Source organism: Ailuropoda melanoleuca, chromosome 1, assembly GCF_002007445.2.
Source record: "Ailuropoda melanoleuca isolate Jingjing chromosome 1, ASM200744v2, whole genome shotgun sequence".
NCBI lineage: Eukaryota > Metazoa > Chordata > Mammalia > Carnivora > Ursidae > Ailuropoda > Ailuropoda melanoleuca.
In genome coordinates this window covers 207,074,685-207,088,524 of record NC_048218.1, presented here as the reverse complement: position 1 = coordinate 207,088,524, position 13,840 = coordinate 207,074,685, and the positions used below count along the sequence as shown (strand labels likewise).

General features: G+C 50.7%; 1 protein-coding gene and 1 pseudogene across 1 annotated transcript in view; both read left to right on the top strand.

Moving 5' to 3' along the window:
• Positions 1-13,273, top strand: part of LOC109489042 — a 71,247-nt pseudogene extending 57,974 nt beyond the window's left edge.
• Positions 1-13,840, top strand: part of LOC117797453 (collagen alpha-1(I) chain) — a 106,318-nt gene that overhangs the window by 73,680 nt on the left and 18,798 nt on the right. The window lies entirely within an intron of this gene.

Genomic DNA, 13,840 nt, shown 5'->3' with positions numbered 1-13,840 from the left:
CCGTCACTGAGGGGATCTGCCCGCGCTCTGCCTGAGTGTTGAGCAGCACACCAGCTCCAGCCAACAAGACTGTCGCCTGCGCTGTCTTGGGCCAGCTCCTGCTGTCTGCGTCCGCGTGGTGCGCCGCTCTGGGGACTGGGAACACGCCCAGCCCCGGTCCCCATCTGTTGCAGACGTGCAGCGGCAGCGGCAGCTCGGGGAGCCGCCGAACCCTAGAACTCGCCTGTGTTGAGGGGGTGGGAAACCCCACTCTCATGGGCCTCCGGAGCCGGCAGCAGGATTTGGCGGAGCTGGGAGCGCAGTGACTGCAGCACCAGCCGCCTGTGGGCCAGCGTCCTGCGGCTGGCACCTGCCGCCCGCTGCCGTCCGCACTGCAGGAGGAGACCCGCAGGACCACTTGGGGCTGAGTAAGCTGACCCCCGGAGCTGGGTTCCCAACTGCGTGGTGACTGCGCGTTTCTGTGTGTGGCTTTCCCCCCTTAGGATGCTTTGTCTCCTCTCTTTGCCTTTGAATTGTCGCTTTGTTCTACGGGGGCCTCTTATTAAATTAAACACCCCCAGGTGGAACTCCGCGTTCTTTCCCTACCCCGGAGCTGCATGTTTTCTCCTTACGTAACTTTTCCTCGGGATTTAAAGAGGGTAGTAGTGAAGGTGGTATGTGTGGGGGGGCGTGTTGGTCGCTCTTCCCTGTCTGTCTTCTGTCCCTCCCCACCCCCTGCCCAACTGCCGGCTGGGGGGAGCTGGAGCTGCCTGCTCCTGAGTGCGACTCTCCACCCCCCCTTCCCAACCGGGCTTAGAGTTCCCCACTGACATCTTCGCAGACTTGACACCCTCTGCCTTTCTTCTCCCACTTCCCGAGTCATCGTCATCGCTTGTGAAATTTGTCCTGAGCAGAAAAGGTCGGGGATGATGTGGGAGCCCATGAACACCACCTGTGTGGTCCCTTGGAAGGCTCATGACCACATAGTCAACTGGTCTCCTGCCCGATGAGGGTGAGCTCCAGGAGGCATACTTGTTGCTTTTTAACTTATGGAGGATCCATTGAAGAAACAGAAACTGGGAGGGAGCGGGCAGGAAGGGAAGAGGGGAGGATGGGAGAGGTGCCCCCAGGCCTGAGCCAAGGCTTGTCCGTTCTCTGGGTGGGAGGAGATGGGTGGGGGCTGAGAACCTGAGTTGGCAGCTAGTAGCCCTGCCACTGGAGGAGACTGGATTTGGAGGCCGCACGGGCTCGCACGGGCTCTCGTCTAGGCCTCCTCCGCTGACAGGGAGGCATGCTGCTTGGATCAAGCTGCTGAGTTTTGTGGGCTCCCCCCACAACCCCCTCCATAAGCCAGGGGCTACATGAGTCGTGTGTGACCAAACTTAAGCTCAGAGTCTGTGATGGGTACTTGACGCTGCTGATGGGGGGGGGACCCTGTGGGGGCAGAGGCAGGAAAATAGAAGAATGAGGCTTCATTTTGTGCTTCTGGACTTATGACCTAGCAGGGAGGGAACAGAATATTAGACAGATCAAGATTTGGGGAACCGTAGAGGATCAAGCACGGGATGGCGGCACACGCCAAGTGCTGAAGACGGGGGGGGGGGGGNGGCTGGGAGGGGGCAGCACGGAGGGGCTCGCGACAGCGGGACGCAGGCTTATGTCTGAGTGCAGGGGAGACCCCAAAACACAGATGGAGGGCCTTTCAGGGGCTGTCAGGTGCGGCTACTTGAGAGAAGTGTGGGGGCAGATGGGAGGGACGTGAGTGGTCAGCCTGGGAAGCTTCCTAGGGAAGCGATGAACAGATTGCAGGGAGATTGGAGCAGTGCCCCATGGGCTCTGCCACCTCTCGCCTCTCAGCCAGGCTGACTGCTGACCCTGAGAACAGCCCAGCTCACTTCCTGACCTGAGAGGAGAGTAGTACAGCCTCTCCCCTCTCCTCTGCTTAAGCAGTTTGTATGGGAACTTCCAAGGGCTGGAAAAATCTAAGGTGGGGGTTTTGGTGTGTTTTTGCTTTGTTTTTGGTTAATTGTTTTAGCCCAACGTGAGGCCTAGGAGACAGGCATTAACTCCTTTTTATGCATGAGGACACTGGAGGTAACATTCATTCAGCAGGGGTCATTGAAAAATCTAGCCACCTTGCCTCACCTACGGTCACAAGGATTGAACTGGGAAGAGAAACTGGGTGCCCCGAGGGCCAGCCCAGACTTCACTGATGAGGTAGGCATGGGGAGGAGGGAGGTGAGTGGACTGAGAATGGCGGGGAGGATGTCCCCCCTTGTCATGGGCTTCTGCTGAGCTCTGGACCCCAGGCCAGTATTAAAGTCAACCCTTTTACTGGAACAAACTCTTGAGTGCTATGTGCGAGGCAGTGGCCGTCCAAGGTGAGCATGAGGCTTGGTGTTGACCTTATCGTCAGTAGTACCGGACAGCTGGGGATCCCTGAAAGTGGACGTTCTAATTTTGCATCCTGATTTCAGCTCACCTGTTAACTAATAGACCCTTCCTGGATTTTTCTAACCTCCTCACTGTTCTCTTTCAAACCATAAACTTTTTTCTTCCTTTAAAAGTGTTGCAGTCTGTCCTCCCACAGGATGCCCACATTGACAAGTCTTGACCTGTACCTTCTAGCAAACTCCCTTAGTATTCCCTCATACACAGCCTGTGGGCTAGGATGGGTTCATGCCTATACTTTCTGTTCTGTGGATTATTTTCTATTAAGTTGTGTTCAGTTAGTTCTTGCAGGTGGATTCATTCAATTGATAATTCCCTATGGTCAGTTAGGGTTTTCGTTTCTTAAAGGGATTGGTCTCCATATCACTGGCTATTAGCTCTTTATGCTTTGGTAAATATTTATTGATTATGTATTAGGCACCAGGTGCCACAAATGGCATTTTCATGGATGTTAATTATTATCTTAGTTCTCATGATGATGCTGGGAGTTTTGCCTCATGTTACACAGGAGGAAATTGAGGCTCTGTGAACTTGAAATATTTGCCAAGATTACATAGCTGGTATATGACACACTAGGGTTTAGATGGGTCCTCTGACTCCGAAGTTGCTGCCCCCACTCCCTGCCTCTTCCCCTGCCCCCCACCCCCGCACTGCACTGTTTGAGCTCATGGCAAACTTCCAACAGTGAAAATGTGTGTCTTAGCTGGCATCATGGCATGGCTGCCAGGCAGGACCTACAAGGCCCTACACTTCCCCAGCCCCGAGGCCCAAAGGCCCCAAGGCCTTGCCATTCTACCACCAAGGGTGGTCAGCCTGAATCCATGGATTTTCTGTGCTCTTTGGCAAACCTTTCCTCTGCCTGGATAAATTTCTTTTCCACGAGCATGACTGAGGTCTGGAGAGACCTAAAAGAGGTTAATGACAGAGTACAGAGCTCTGACCTCAATGACTCAAATTTGGGGTTTTGAGAAGGGTGTAATCATAGGCACCTGATGTTCCAGAACCCGGTGAAGTTGCCTTCTCAAACCCAGAGGCCCCTTGGCACTGGACTTGGGAGTCAGACTTGACCTTGAGCCTGTGTCCTGCTCTTTACTACCTGGGGACCGTGGGCAAATTATTTCACCTTTCTGAGCCTGATTTTTCTTCTGAAACTGGAGATAACCAAAGACTTCACAGGATTGGGGTGAAGACCAGTTGACAAGGGCTAGTTTCCCACCTGTAATGGATCCTCCATCAGTAGCCAGCCTCTTCCTGTCGGTGAGCGGTCAGTTGCGGAGTGCCCGCGCTGAGCCCAGCGGAATTCCTCTCAAAGCAGGGCCTTGCGGTGGTCTGGTTTCCTGATAGAATTCTCCAGGTCTTATCACTTTGATTATTCACCAGGAAATCAAGGCCGGAGGGCTGTGGGTTGTGTTGGGTTCCTGTAGTTCCCTAGCTGTTCCAGGCAGGCCAGTGGCCCTCCTGTCCTTGGAGCTGGTCAAGCCCACTCTGTCCCCTCCTCCCCACCTGCCGCATGTGCACACAGCTGTCTACTGGCTCAGTGTGGTTCCCTTGCCACCGCCGTCTCCTGAAGGTCACGGTGGCATGTTTGCCCTGTCTTCCTCGAATCATACATTCCTTTCTTGATTTCCTAAGATATAGCAATAGGGGAAGTAGGGAGAAAGTACAAGAAAACAAAACCAGATTTGGGTTCTTGTTTTGATTTTGCTTTGCCAGTGAGGTATGTGTTGGCATCTTATTGCCTCGTGTCTGCTTTTAAGGGAGTCTGCCATCTGCCTGGTAATAATGGCTTCATCTCGTTAGTCACCCATGAGTTAGAGACACGCTGTACAGATTCCAGTGAATTAGAGAACAGACACTCGGTGAGTTGGAGCAGAGCCAAACCTCCCACCTGCAGTTACCCTCCCCCACAATGTTGGGGGGCTGACAACATGATGGAGGGTTCCAGGCAGCCTGAGGAAGGTAGAACTGGGGCTGTGAAGTCAGGGCTCCACATTGTCTCCCAGACTTGTCAACGTTTTCTTTTTGGGTCAGGACTGCTGTGGTTGGAGAGCCCCGAGGACAGGGTTTCTCTGCTTCTTGAAGAGAGAACCAGATACAGAAGCAGGAGCTAAGGAGTGCCAAGATGAAGCACCATCTCAGAAAACTCTATGGGGCTCTTCCTTTTCTCATAACCCAAGCAGCTCACGAATAGGACCTTAAATGCAGGCGTTTTCCTTGCTTTGTGAGCTCCATTGGCTGAGTCACATTCATAATATGTGAATTCATAATTCACATTCATAATCACTTTCACGGCTTCAAGTAAACTTGGGGCTGACACCCGTGGGCATCTGGGGCAATGGAGACTTCCAAGATGGAAGGCTGAGCTAGGATGGCCTGTGTTCAGGACAAGATCTTGTGGAGACAGGCGGGATGTTACCCTCACCTAGTGACTGAACAGCGCACAACCCTCCCCTTAACTGGGAGCAACACGCAGAATCTCCAGTGAGCCAGATGGGGTGTGGGACTCTCTCCAGAAGGAAAAAAGATGGTAGAGCACAAGGTGTGAAAAGACACCTTCCTGGAGAGAGTGCCTCCAACCCTGGCCCTTGCTGCCCCAGCTCTGCCCCGGCCCTCCCCCTGGGGCTGGTGGAGGCAGAGGCCCTGGCGCTTCACCCAAACCATGGCCATCTGCTGGTTAAATACGACCCACCCCAGGCTTCTTATCAAGCTTTGAGATGTGTGAAGACATTTTTAGAAACATTTTCACCAGTAAGGATCAGAAGGGTGGGGGCGCCTGGGGGGCTCAGTCAGTTGAGTGTCTGACTCTTGATTTCAGCTCAGGTCATGATCTCAGGGTCATGGGATCGAGCCCTGTGTTGGGCTCCATGCTTAGCAAGGATTCTGCTTGAGAGTCTCTCTCTCTCTGCCCCTCCCCTCGCCTGCCCTCGCTCTTTCAAAATAAATAAATATATAGTAAAATCTTAAAAAAAAAAAAAAAAGGATCAGAAGGGTGATTTCTGCTTATCCAAAAAGTCAAGTTAACTCTAACTGTGATCCTTCAAGCACCATCACCGGCACCTACTCTGCCTTACACGGCTATGCCCGGGGCAGGTAGCTCTGCAAAGGTGACTTTTCTGGATAACGGGACCTCCTTACAATAAGGAGTCTCTGCCAGGCTCCAGAGACAGATGAGCTTTCCTATTTCAGAGTCAAGACTAAGCCAATAGGGAATCTGGAGTTGTCCTCGGAGGGGAGTCTGCATTTTAGTAGAGAGCAGGAATGCCAAGCTTTTAAGGCCTGGCGGACAGAGAGGAGAGGGAAACTTCCAGCACCCAGATGCTGGGGGCAGGGCCTGGCACAGCACCCGCACGGACCCCTCAAACACGTGGGTTCTGACTTCTGACATGAGTGCTGAGGGCTTCTTGATGACCCTGCTGCTGGTGCTGTACTGAGTTGGGGCTGGGTGGGGCGGGGCTGGACTGGGCTAGGGATTCATCCGTTGGAACAGATTTTCTGCTCAGGATCCCAGAGCCCTCTATCCCCTGGTGGGATTCGCCCTTCATGTTAGGCCAAGACCCAAGCCAGGCGCTTACCCAGAACCGGCCAGGCCTGGCTCAGAGCTCGCTGCAGGCATCTGTCACCACCCACTCGCTCTGAGTCATCCCACACTTATCTGCTCAAATCACAGAGCCTGGAAATGCGCTTACCAGTTGGTCTTCCAACACAAATTCCAGGGGGACACTTGGAAAGAAGGGTGGGTCTTGGGGGGGGAGGGGCGTGCTCCATCCAGCATGGGGTGGGTTAAGGGGCTCTGAGTGCCCCCCGCTCAGGAACCTGGGGACTCCTCTCCTCTAGGCCCCTTGGGATAGTGTCAGGATGCCCCTCCAGGCCTTGTTAGCGGCCACCTGGCAGCTCTCCCCAGAAGGACTTGCTCCTTCTCCTGGCTGTATAGAGAGAGGGCACTGGGCCATGCTGCCATGTACATAATTTGTTTTTCCTCTTCCTTCCCAGATCCCTACTTGGTAGATGAGAACCGTTCCCTCCCCTGGACACACGCACATACACACCTGCCTCCACTGTCTCCTAAATGGGGAGGAAAGACTTCTGCCAGTGGATCAGAGCCCCAAGTGTTTCTCAAAGGGTGGCCCTGTTGTCTTGTTGAAGTGTGTATTCCGGCATCCCACCCCAGCCTACTGAATGGGGTCCTCAGGGCTTCTCAGCAGCATCTTACACGCTCTGAGGACTGGCTTTGCAGGAGACAGAAATCTGTACTTTGAGTGAAATGAGTTGGAGTCAGCATTTCCCCCTCCTGCTCATTTATCTAAAAAGAAAATTCTAGGGGCAGTCGGTTAAGCATCTGCATTTGGCTTAGATCGTGATCTCAGGGTCCTGGGGTCAAGTCCCGTGTCAGGCACTGCACTCAGCAGGAAGTCTGTTTGTACCTCTGCCTCTCTCCCTGCTCACACTCTCTCTCTCTCTCAAATAAATAAAATCTTTAAGGAAGGGAGGGAGGGAGGGAGGGAGGGAGGAATAAAGAAATTTCTAGACCTTCTTGTCCAAATCTAACAGTTCCCCCCCCCCAAGTCAGCTTTCTCTAGTTTCATTCATGGAGATAGATAAGGAAAGCATTGTGCAATTGAAAAAAAAGAAGATCCAAAGAGTATTTTTCAATAATTCCAAATGCCTCGGGACTCTGGGTGATCCAGAGTTCTGAGACCTACCAGCTATGTCTTATTTGGAATGTTACCTGTAAAAAAAAAAATTAGAGTTCTATAAAATACATTTAACAATGAAACAAACCTGACATCACCCAGTCTCTGGTACTTTCAGGCCCTTGGTGATGCCATTTTGACAAAATCTGGCGTGCCAGTGAGTAAGGATGTCAGGTTGAGATATGCTAGCTGTGATCGACAGTCTTCATCACATTTAAATGTCCACCCTGTTCTTGGTGCTCAGTGACCCCTACACTTCCTACTTGGCTGGAGGGATGGGGTAGTTAATAGAGAGGTGGTGGGGAATCATGACCTCAGCCCGTGAGTACCTCTGGGCATCCCGTTCCCCACCCCAAGGGCCTATGAAGGGTCCCGACTCCAGTGCTCCCCAAAGTGGCCTTACTCAAGCACTTTTTCTTCTGCATGTCTCTACTCCACCTGAATTTTTCTCTTTTCTTTCCTAGGCCGTCAGGGTCCTTTTGTGAGATCAGCTAAATCAGTAACCCCCCAGTTCAGAGAAGGGATTCATTTCATGGGTTGTCTCTCGTGGTTATCTTTTAAATACTGCCTTGATCCAAATAAAGGGCGTCAGGATAGGAAGTTTAAACACACCTGTGGGATTGTGACACCTCACACTATTGGGGTTTTACCCTTGGGGAAATTGGGTTTTGGTGTCCAGCACATCTCTCCTAGATCTGTAGCAACTGTGTGTCTGGACTGGGTTCTGGAAGGTGAAATGCCAGACTTTCAGAACCCAGGAAGGGGAAGAAGGGACAAGTGTGCCCTAGCCAATAGGTGTAACCAGGTACATGTCACCAGGAGGGCAATGGTAACCAGAGAATTTTGCTGAAAATAAGAGTCTAACTATCACCCACACTGCACAGCTGCTTTCTGAAAATTCTACTCCCACCACATGAAAAAGCACATCCAATATTCCAGGATTAATAGTGTAGACATCTTCCCCGTGTTCTGTAGATGGTACGTTTTTCTCTTCCCTCTCCTGAGGTGTGGGGATGGGTGTTGGCTGATGGGTCTCTTCGTGCTCAGATTTATTGACCTATAATTTATATATAATAAAATCCACCAATTTCAAGTGTGCAGTTGGACTGTGATAAATGTGCACAGGCACGTGACCACCACACTCCTGACAGAGATCATTTCCGTCACCCCGTAGGTCCCTTGGGCCCCTTTGCAGTCTGTCCCCTTCTCCAGCCCCATCCTGAGACTGAGGAGGGATGTGTGGCTTATCTGTGAATGCCCAGTTCCAGACACAAACGGGCTAGCTGACACGTGTTTAAATGAACAGATACATTGCACGGAGCACTGGGTGTTATACACAAACAATGACTCATGGAACACTGCATCAAAAACTAAGGATGTACTGTATGCTAACATAATAAAAAATATATATATAATGAATGAATGAATGAATACATCAGTGGCTCTAACGTGTTTTTAAAACCCTCCTAAGTCCCCTATCGCTTCTCCCGTTCATCCTACATTTTGAAAGACTGTCTAATGAGCACTTGCTAATAAATAGTTTCTGCATTTAGTCATTCCTTTTTTTTTTTTTTGAAGATTTTGTTTATTTGACACGGAGAGAGGAAAGAGGCAGTGAGAAAGGGAACACAAGCAGGGCGAATGAGAAAGGAAGAAGCAGGCTTCATGCTGAGCCGGGAGCCCGATGCAGGGCTAGATCTCAGAACCCTGGGATCATGACCTGAGCCAAAGGCAGACGCTTAATGACTGAGCCACCCAGGCGCCCCTGCATTTAGTCATTCCTGACACCAGCCCCCTGATCAGCCTTAGACCATCAGTGTTACCAGAGCTGATGGAATGAGAGCAGGTGAGAGCAGGGGCTGGCCGTCCTCATTGCCCGCGTGGTCATGGTCATGTGTGCATTTCCTTTCCACCTCCTGAAAGTCTGAAACACATGGCAGGAGTGTCCCACCCTAGACCAGAAGCCCCCAACCTACATCACTCCCCACCTTTCTCAATAATAACAGCATCCTGTCCCTAAATAATAGCATCATCTTGCATGTAAAACCAGGTAATTATCTTAAGGTAATAGGAAGCATTTTCCTGTAATCTCTTTATATGTTAGCTCATGTTATGTATTTGCATATTTATGTGTTAACTCATAATCTGATAGGAACTCCTATGATTCCCATTTTATGGATGAGAAAACTGAGGCGCAGAGCAATTTTTAAAAAAGATTTTATCCACTTATTTGAGAGCGAGAGAAAGAGAACCGAGCAGGGTGAGGGGCAGAGGGAGAAGCAGACTCCCCACTGAACAGGGAGCCCAATGCAGGGCTTGATCCCGGGACTCCGGGGACCGTGACCTGAGCCGAAGGCAGACGCTTCACTGACTGAACCACCCAGGTGCCCCAGAGACACTAATTCACAAGATTGCATAGTTTTCTGGTCATCTGTTGCTGTATCACAAGCCATCCAAAACTTAGAAATGTGGTTGTGGATCATTGCAGGTCCGGGGTTGCCTGGCTCACAGCCAGCCCAGTTCCCGCATGGCGTTCCTCCTGCGTTCTTGGCCAGCACTCTCGAGGTTTCCTCACCCTGTGTCAGGTGCCTGGGCTGGTTGGCGGCTGGTTCTCTGTGCTGCCCCTCCGCGTGGCTAGTGCGAGCTTCCCCATGGCAGGGTGGTCTCCGTGCAGTACGACGTTTAACATCTGGGCTCCCGCAGGGCAGATTCCGGGAGATCTAGGGATAAGCCGCAAGGCTTCCCATCACGTGGTCCTCCTGCTGCATTTCTGTTGATGGCAACAGCCCAAACTCAAGGGAGGGAAGGACGGACTGTTTCTTGGTGCGGATGGCTTGTGTGTGCAGGGAGGGAAGCTGTGAGTGGTGACCAGCCTATAGCTGCAAACCACCACACAGCCAACACGAAGATTGCACGCAGCCCCCTCCCCAGCAACCTGCGAATGCCGACCGTGAACCCCGGCGAGGAGCTTCACCTCACGGCTGGTCAGATAGACACACCATAAAACACGTTTCTTGGGGCACCGGTTCTGTTCTGTTTTATTAACAACAACAAAGCCTGTTGGGATTGCATGGATGTCAGGACCCGTGTCCTACCTGCAGGTGGAGAAAGACTGTCTCACAGCTCACCAACTCAAGTACTGTGCTGGGTGGCACGCCAGAGATTAAATTAAACAGGTGAAATGTAGGTGACAATCCAGCAAAAACCTGAAGTCTGACAGCATAGACAATCTGTTGGTGAGGCCGTGAGGGAAACAGAGCCCCCTTCCCCACAGTGAGGAGGGCAGAATGGCACAGTCCTAAGGAGGACATGTGACAGTATTGTTCAGAAATCACAAATCCATGGCCCTTTGAGCTGCAGTCACACATCGTAGAAATACAAAGAATGCACGAAGTTCTCATTACAGCCTTGTTNGTTCTGTTTTATTAACAACAACAAAGCCTGTTGGGATTGCATGGATGTCAGGACCCGTGTCCTACCTGCAGGTGGAGAAAGACTGTCTCACAGCTCACCAACTCAAGTACTGTGCTGGGTGGCACGCCAGAGATTAAATTAAACAGGTGAAATGTAGGTGACAATCCGGCAAAAACCTGAAGTCTGACAGCATAGACAATCTGTTGGTGAGGCCGTGAGGGAAACAGAGCCCCCTTCCCCACAGTGAGGAGGGCAGAATGGCACAGTCCTAAGGAGGACATGTGACGGTATTGTTCAGAAATCACAAATCCATGGCCCTTTGAGCTGCAGTCACACATCCTAGAAATACAAAGAATGCACGAAGTTCTCATTACAGCCTTGTCCTGATGGCCAAAGATTGGAGACTTGGACTGCCACAGGGGCTGGTGCAACTAGAATGTTCCAGCCAAAGGAGTGCGCCGGATACCAGAAAAATCTCTCTGCACCGTGTCCTGAATAAGAAGGTGGGGGGCAGAATGTATGCATAACAGGGATCCCTAGTATTCGGAAGTGTGTTCCTAGTATTAGAAAGTGTGCTCGTGCTTAAAGAAGCCCTAGTAGGATGTGGTTCCTTTGGGGGCACAACATAGATGGGGCCAAGGGTGGGACCCCAACTTTTTCATTCTGCATCGTTTTGACTTCCGAATCCCATGAATTTAGCTCTTACCCACAGGCATGCAAAAATTAGCTGGATCGCAGAGCTGTTGCCCTCAGAGTGCCCACAATCTCTACGGAGATAAAATTTATAAATAAATCACAGACAATGCTTGGGTGATTTAAATTCTTAAAACTCTTTAAATCAAAACTCTTTAAATTCTTAAGTGAGTATCCAGAACTCTTGAAATGTGTGGCATTAGAGATGGTTCCAACTGGACTCATTAGGAGNTTAGGAAGTGTGTTCCTAGTATTAGAAAGTGTGCTCGTGCTTAAAGAAGCCCTAGTAGGATGTGGTTCCTTTGGGGGCACAACATAGATGGGGCCAAGGGTGGGACCCCAACTTTTTCATTCTGCGTCGTTTTGACTTCCGAATCCCATGAATTTAGCTCTTACCCACAGGCATGCAAAAATTAGCTGGATCGCAGAGCTGTTGCCCTCAGAGTGCCCACAATCTCTACGGAGATAAAATTTATAAATAAATCACAGACAATGCTTGGGTGATTTAAATTCTTAAAACTCTTTAAATCGAAACTCTTTAAATTCTTGAGTATCCAGAACTCTTGAAATGTGTGGCATTAGAGATGGTTCCAACTGGGCTCATTAGGAAAGGTGTCATGAATTTGTGGAACTTGAGCTAGTTCTTGGAGGACGAGTAGGTCCTCTTACCAGGGCGTAAGAGAAAGAGGGGGGACAGTCCAAACGAGGGGTGTGCTGTCAGCTCGCACGTGGTGATGCAGGAGGAGTCACATGTCCGCCAAAGATGGCTGCGCTCTATTGAGCAAAGGTCGGAGTGAGCCCCAGCGTGGCCGAGGGAGACGGGTAGAGGCACCGTATGCTGTGAGGAGAGCATTAGGCTCAAGGTGGAAAATCAGGGACCAGATGATACTGTTGAGGAAAACTTAAATTTCAATGCCATAACCAGAAAAATTAACCAACTCCCGGAAGCAGACCGGAATCTACTTGAACATGGATCAACACGTATGGAACTTAACGCTGCCCTCTGTGGTCTAACAGCAGATCGTCTTTTTTGACACATCTTAAATGTGCCATAGGCTCTTTAGCTGCTGGCTTACCAACGCCGGGGTCCCAGTTTTGACTGCACTCACATCTTCACCGAAGTTTTGTGAGTTTCAGGGGGGTTTGAATTGTGAAACCTGTGCCGTCACACAGGGTGGATTGGTTGGTCTTGTTCCTGGTGGGCTGTGTCCTGTTTTCCTGGCTGTCCCTGTGCGTGGTGGCCTAGCAGCCAGGTGTGCGTCAGCCCGGCTACCAGAAAAAAGAGACAGCTTACTGGATTAGAATTTCTCAGCCCGTCCTTAGAAAGATGTGATTTCCCATTTTGCTCCAGACTGTGTTTGCAGCACACCTTGGATCTAGACAATAGGAATGAATTATAAAGTCTCTTCAGTTACCTGAACCTGACCTAGAAATTCCGTGACTGTTGAACAAATGTCGAGCCCAAAATAAAATTGTAATGCATAAAAAAATATATCCTTTGTGTGTCATAACCTTAACTGACGTGCAAGGTTCTGGCAACTGTGTGTAGGCCAGTTACACATGTCCTGGCTGTGCTGAATGCCAGGCTAGGGGAGTGGTGACTTCTCCCTCAGGCAGGAGGGACCCTAAAGGTTTCAGCCAGCAAGGCTCCTGTTCAGCATAATTCCCTTCTCCAAGCTGGGCATACGCACAGACCAGGGAGAACGAGCCTACGTGATCTTTTAATTCTGTCCTTTAAACCATGAAAGTGGGGCCGGGTGCACAGAAGGAAGGGCAGCAGGGAGTGTCCCTGGCAGCTCTGATTTCCCTCTCTGCCTGTGGGGTTTCCCTTTCTTCTCCCTGGACTTCCCCAAGGATGTGCTGCTCCCCCAGGTCATCCCCACAGTGGTCCTGGAAGGTCAGAGTCTATGCAGTCTGGGCACGAGGACCTGGGGTGTGATGCAGAGGGAGGTGTCCCTGGGGCCCCATGGATACAAAAGGCAGAGAGATACATGGTCCAGAGGCTTCCAGGACACACTGGTAGTTACCACAAGTGAAAACAAGGAGCTGGCCTTCCTAAGGNACAAGTGAAAACAAGGGGCTGGCCTTCCTAAGGGACAGACAGTCCCCAGGGGTCCTCTCACTCTAGGAATATCCCTACAGGACCCAGTCCAAAATCCTCTGTGCTTTTTCAGCAAGAAATGAAGGTTCCAAAGTACTCTAGCAGGGAGTAGATGAGAAATGCAGAGGACATGCTCAGGGACATGTTTCTTCCTTGCCCCATCCTGACTAGGCCTGGGGACACATGCTACACACAGGGACATCTCAGTCATCGGATCCTTCTAACAATGATGGCTTTTAACCCAGTTCTTAGGATGTGAGAAGCAGGCTTTTTTTCTTCCTTGAAAAAGCAAAGCCACAAACAACCCCTATGTTTTGTACCTGACTCCCTGCTGTGGCAGCAGCTGATCTAGAAGTTTCTGCTGTTCTGGTGACTTTGGCCTCATGTCCAGCATTTTCCTTCCCTCCCCTACTTATATAACGAGCCCCTCCAGAACAGAATGGGTTTGTTGGCAGCAAAAAAAAACAAATAACCTAGCAGATTCCTTGTTTGGGTTCGCCAGCACCGTGGT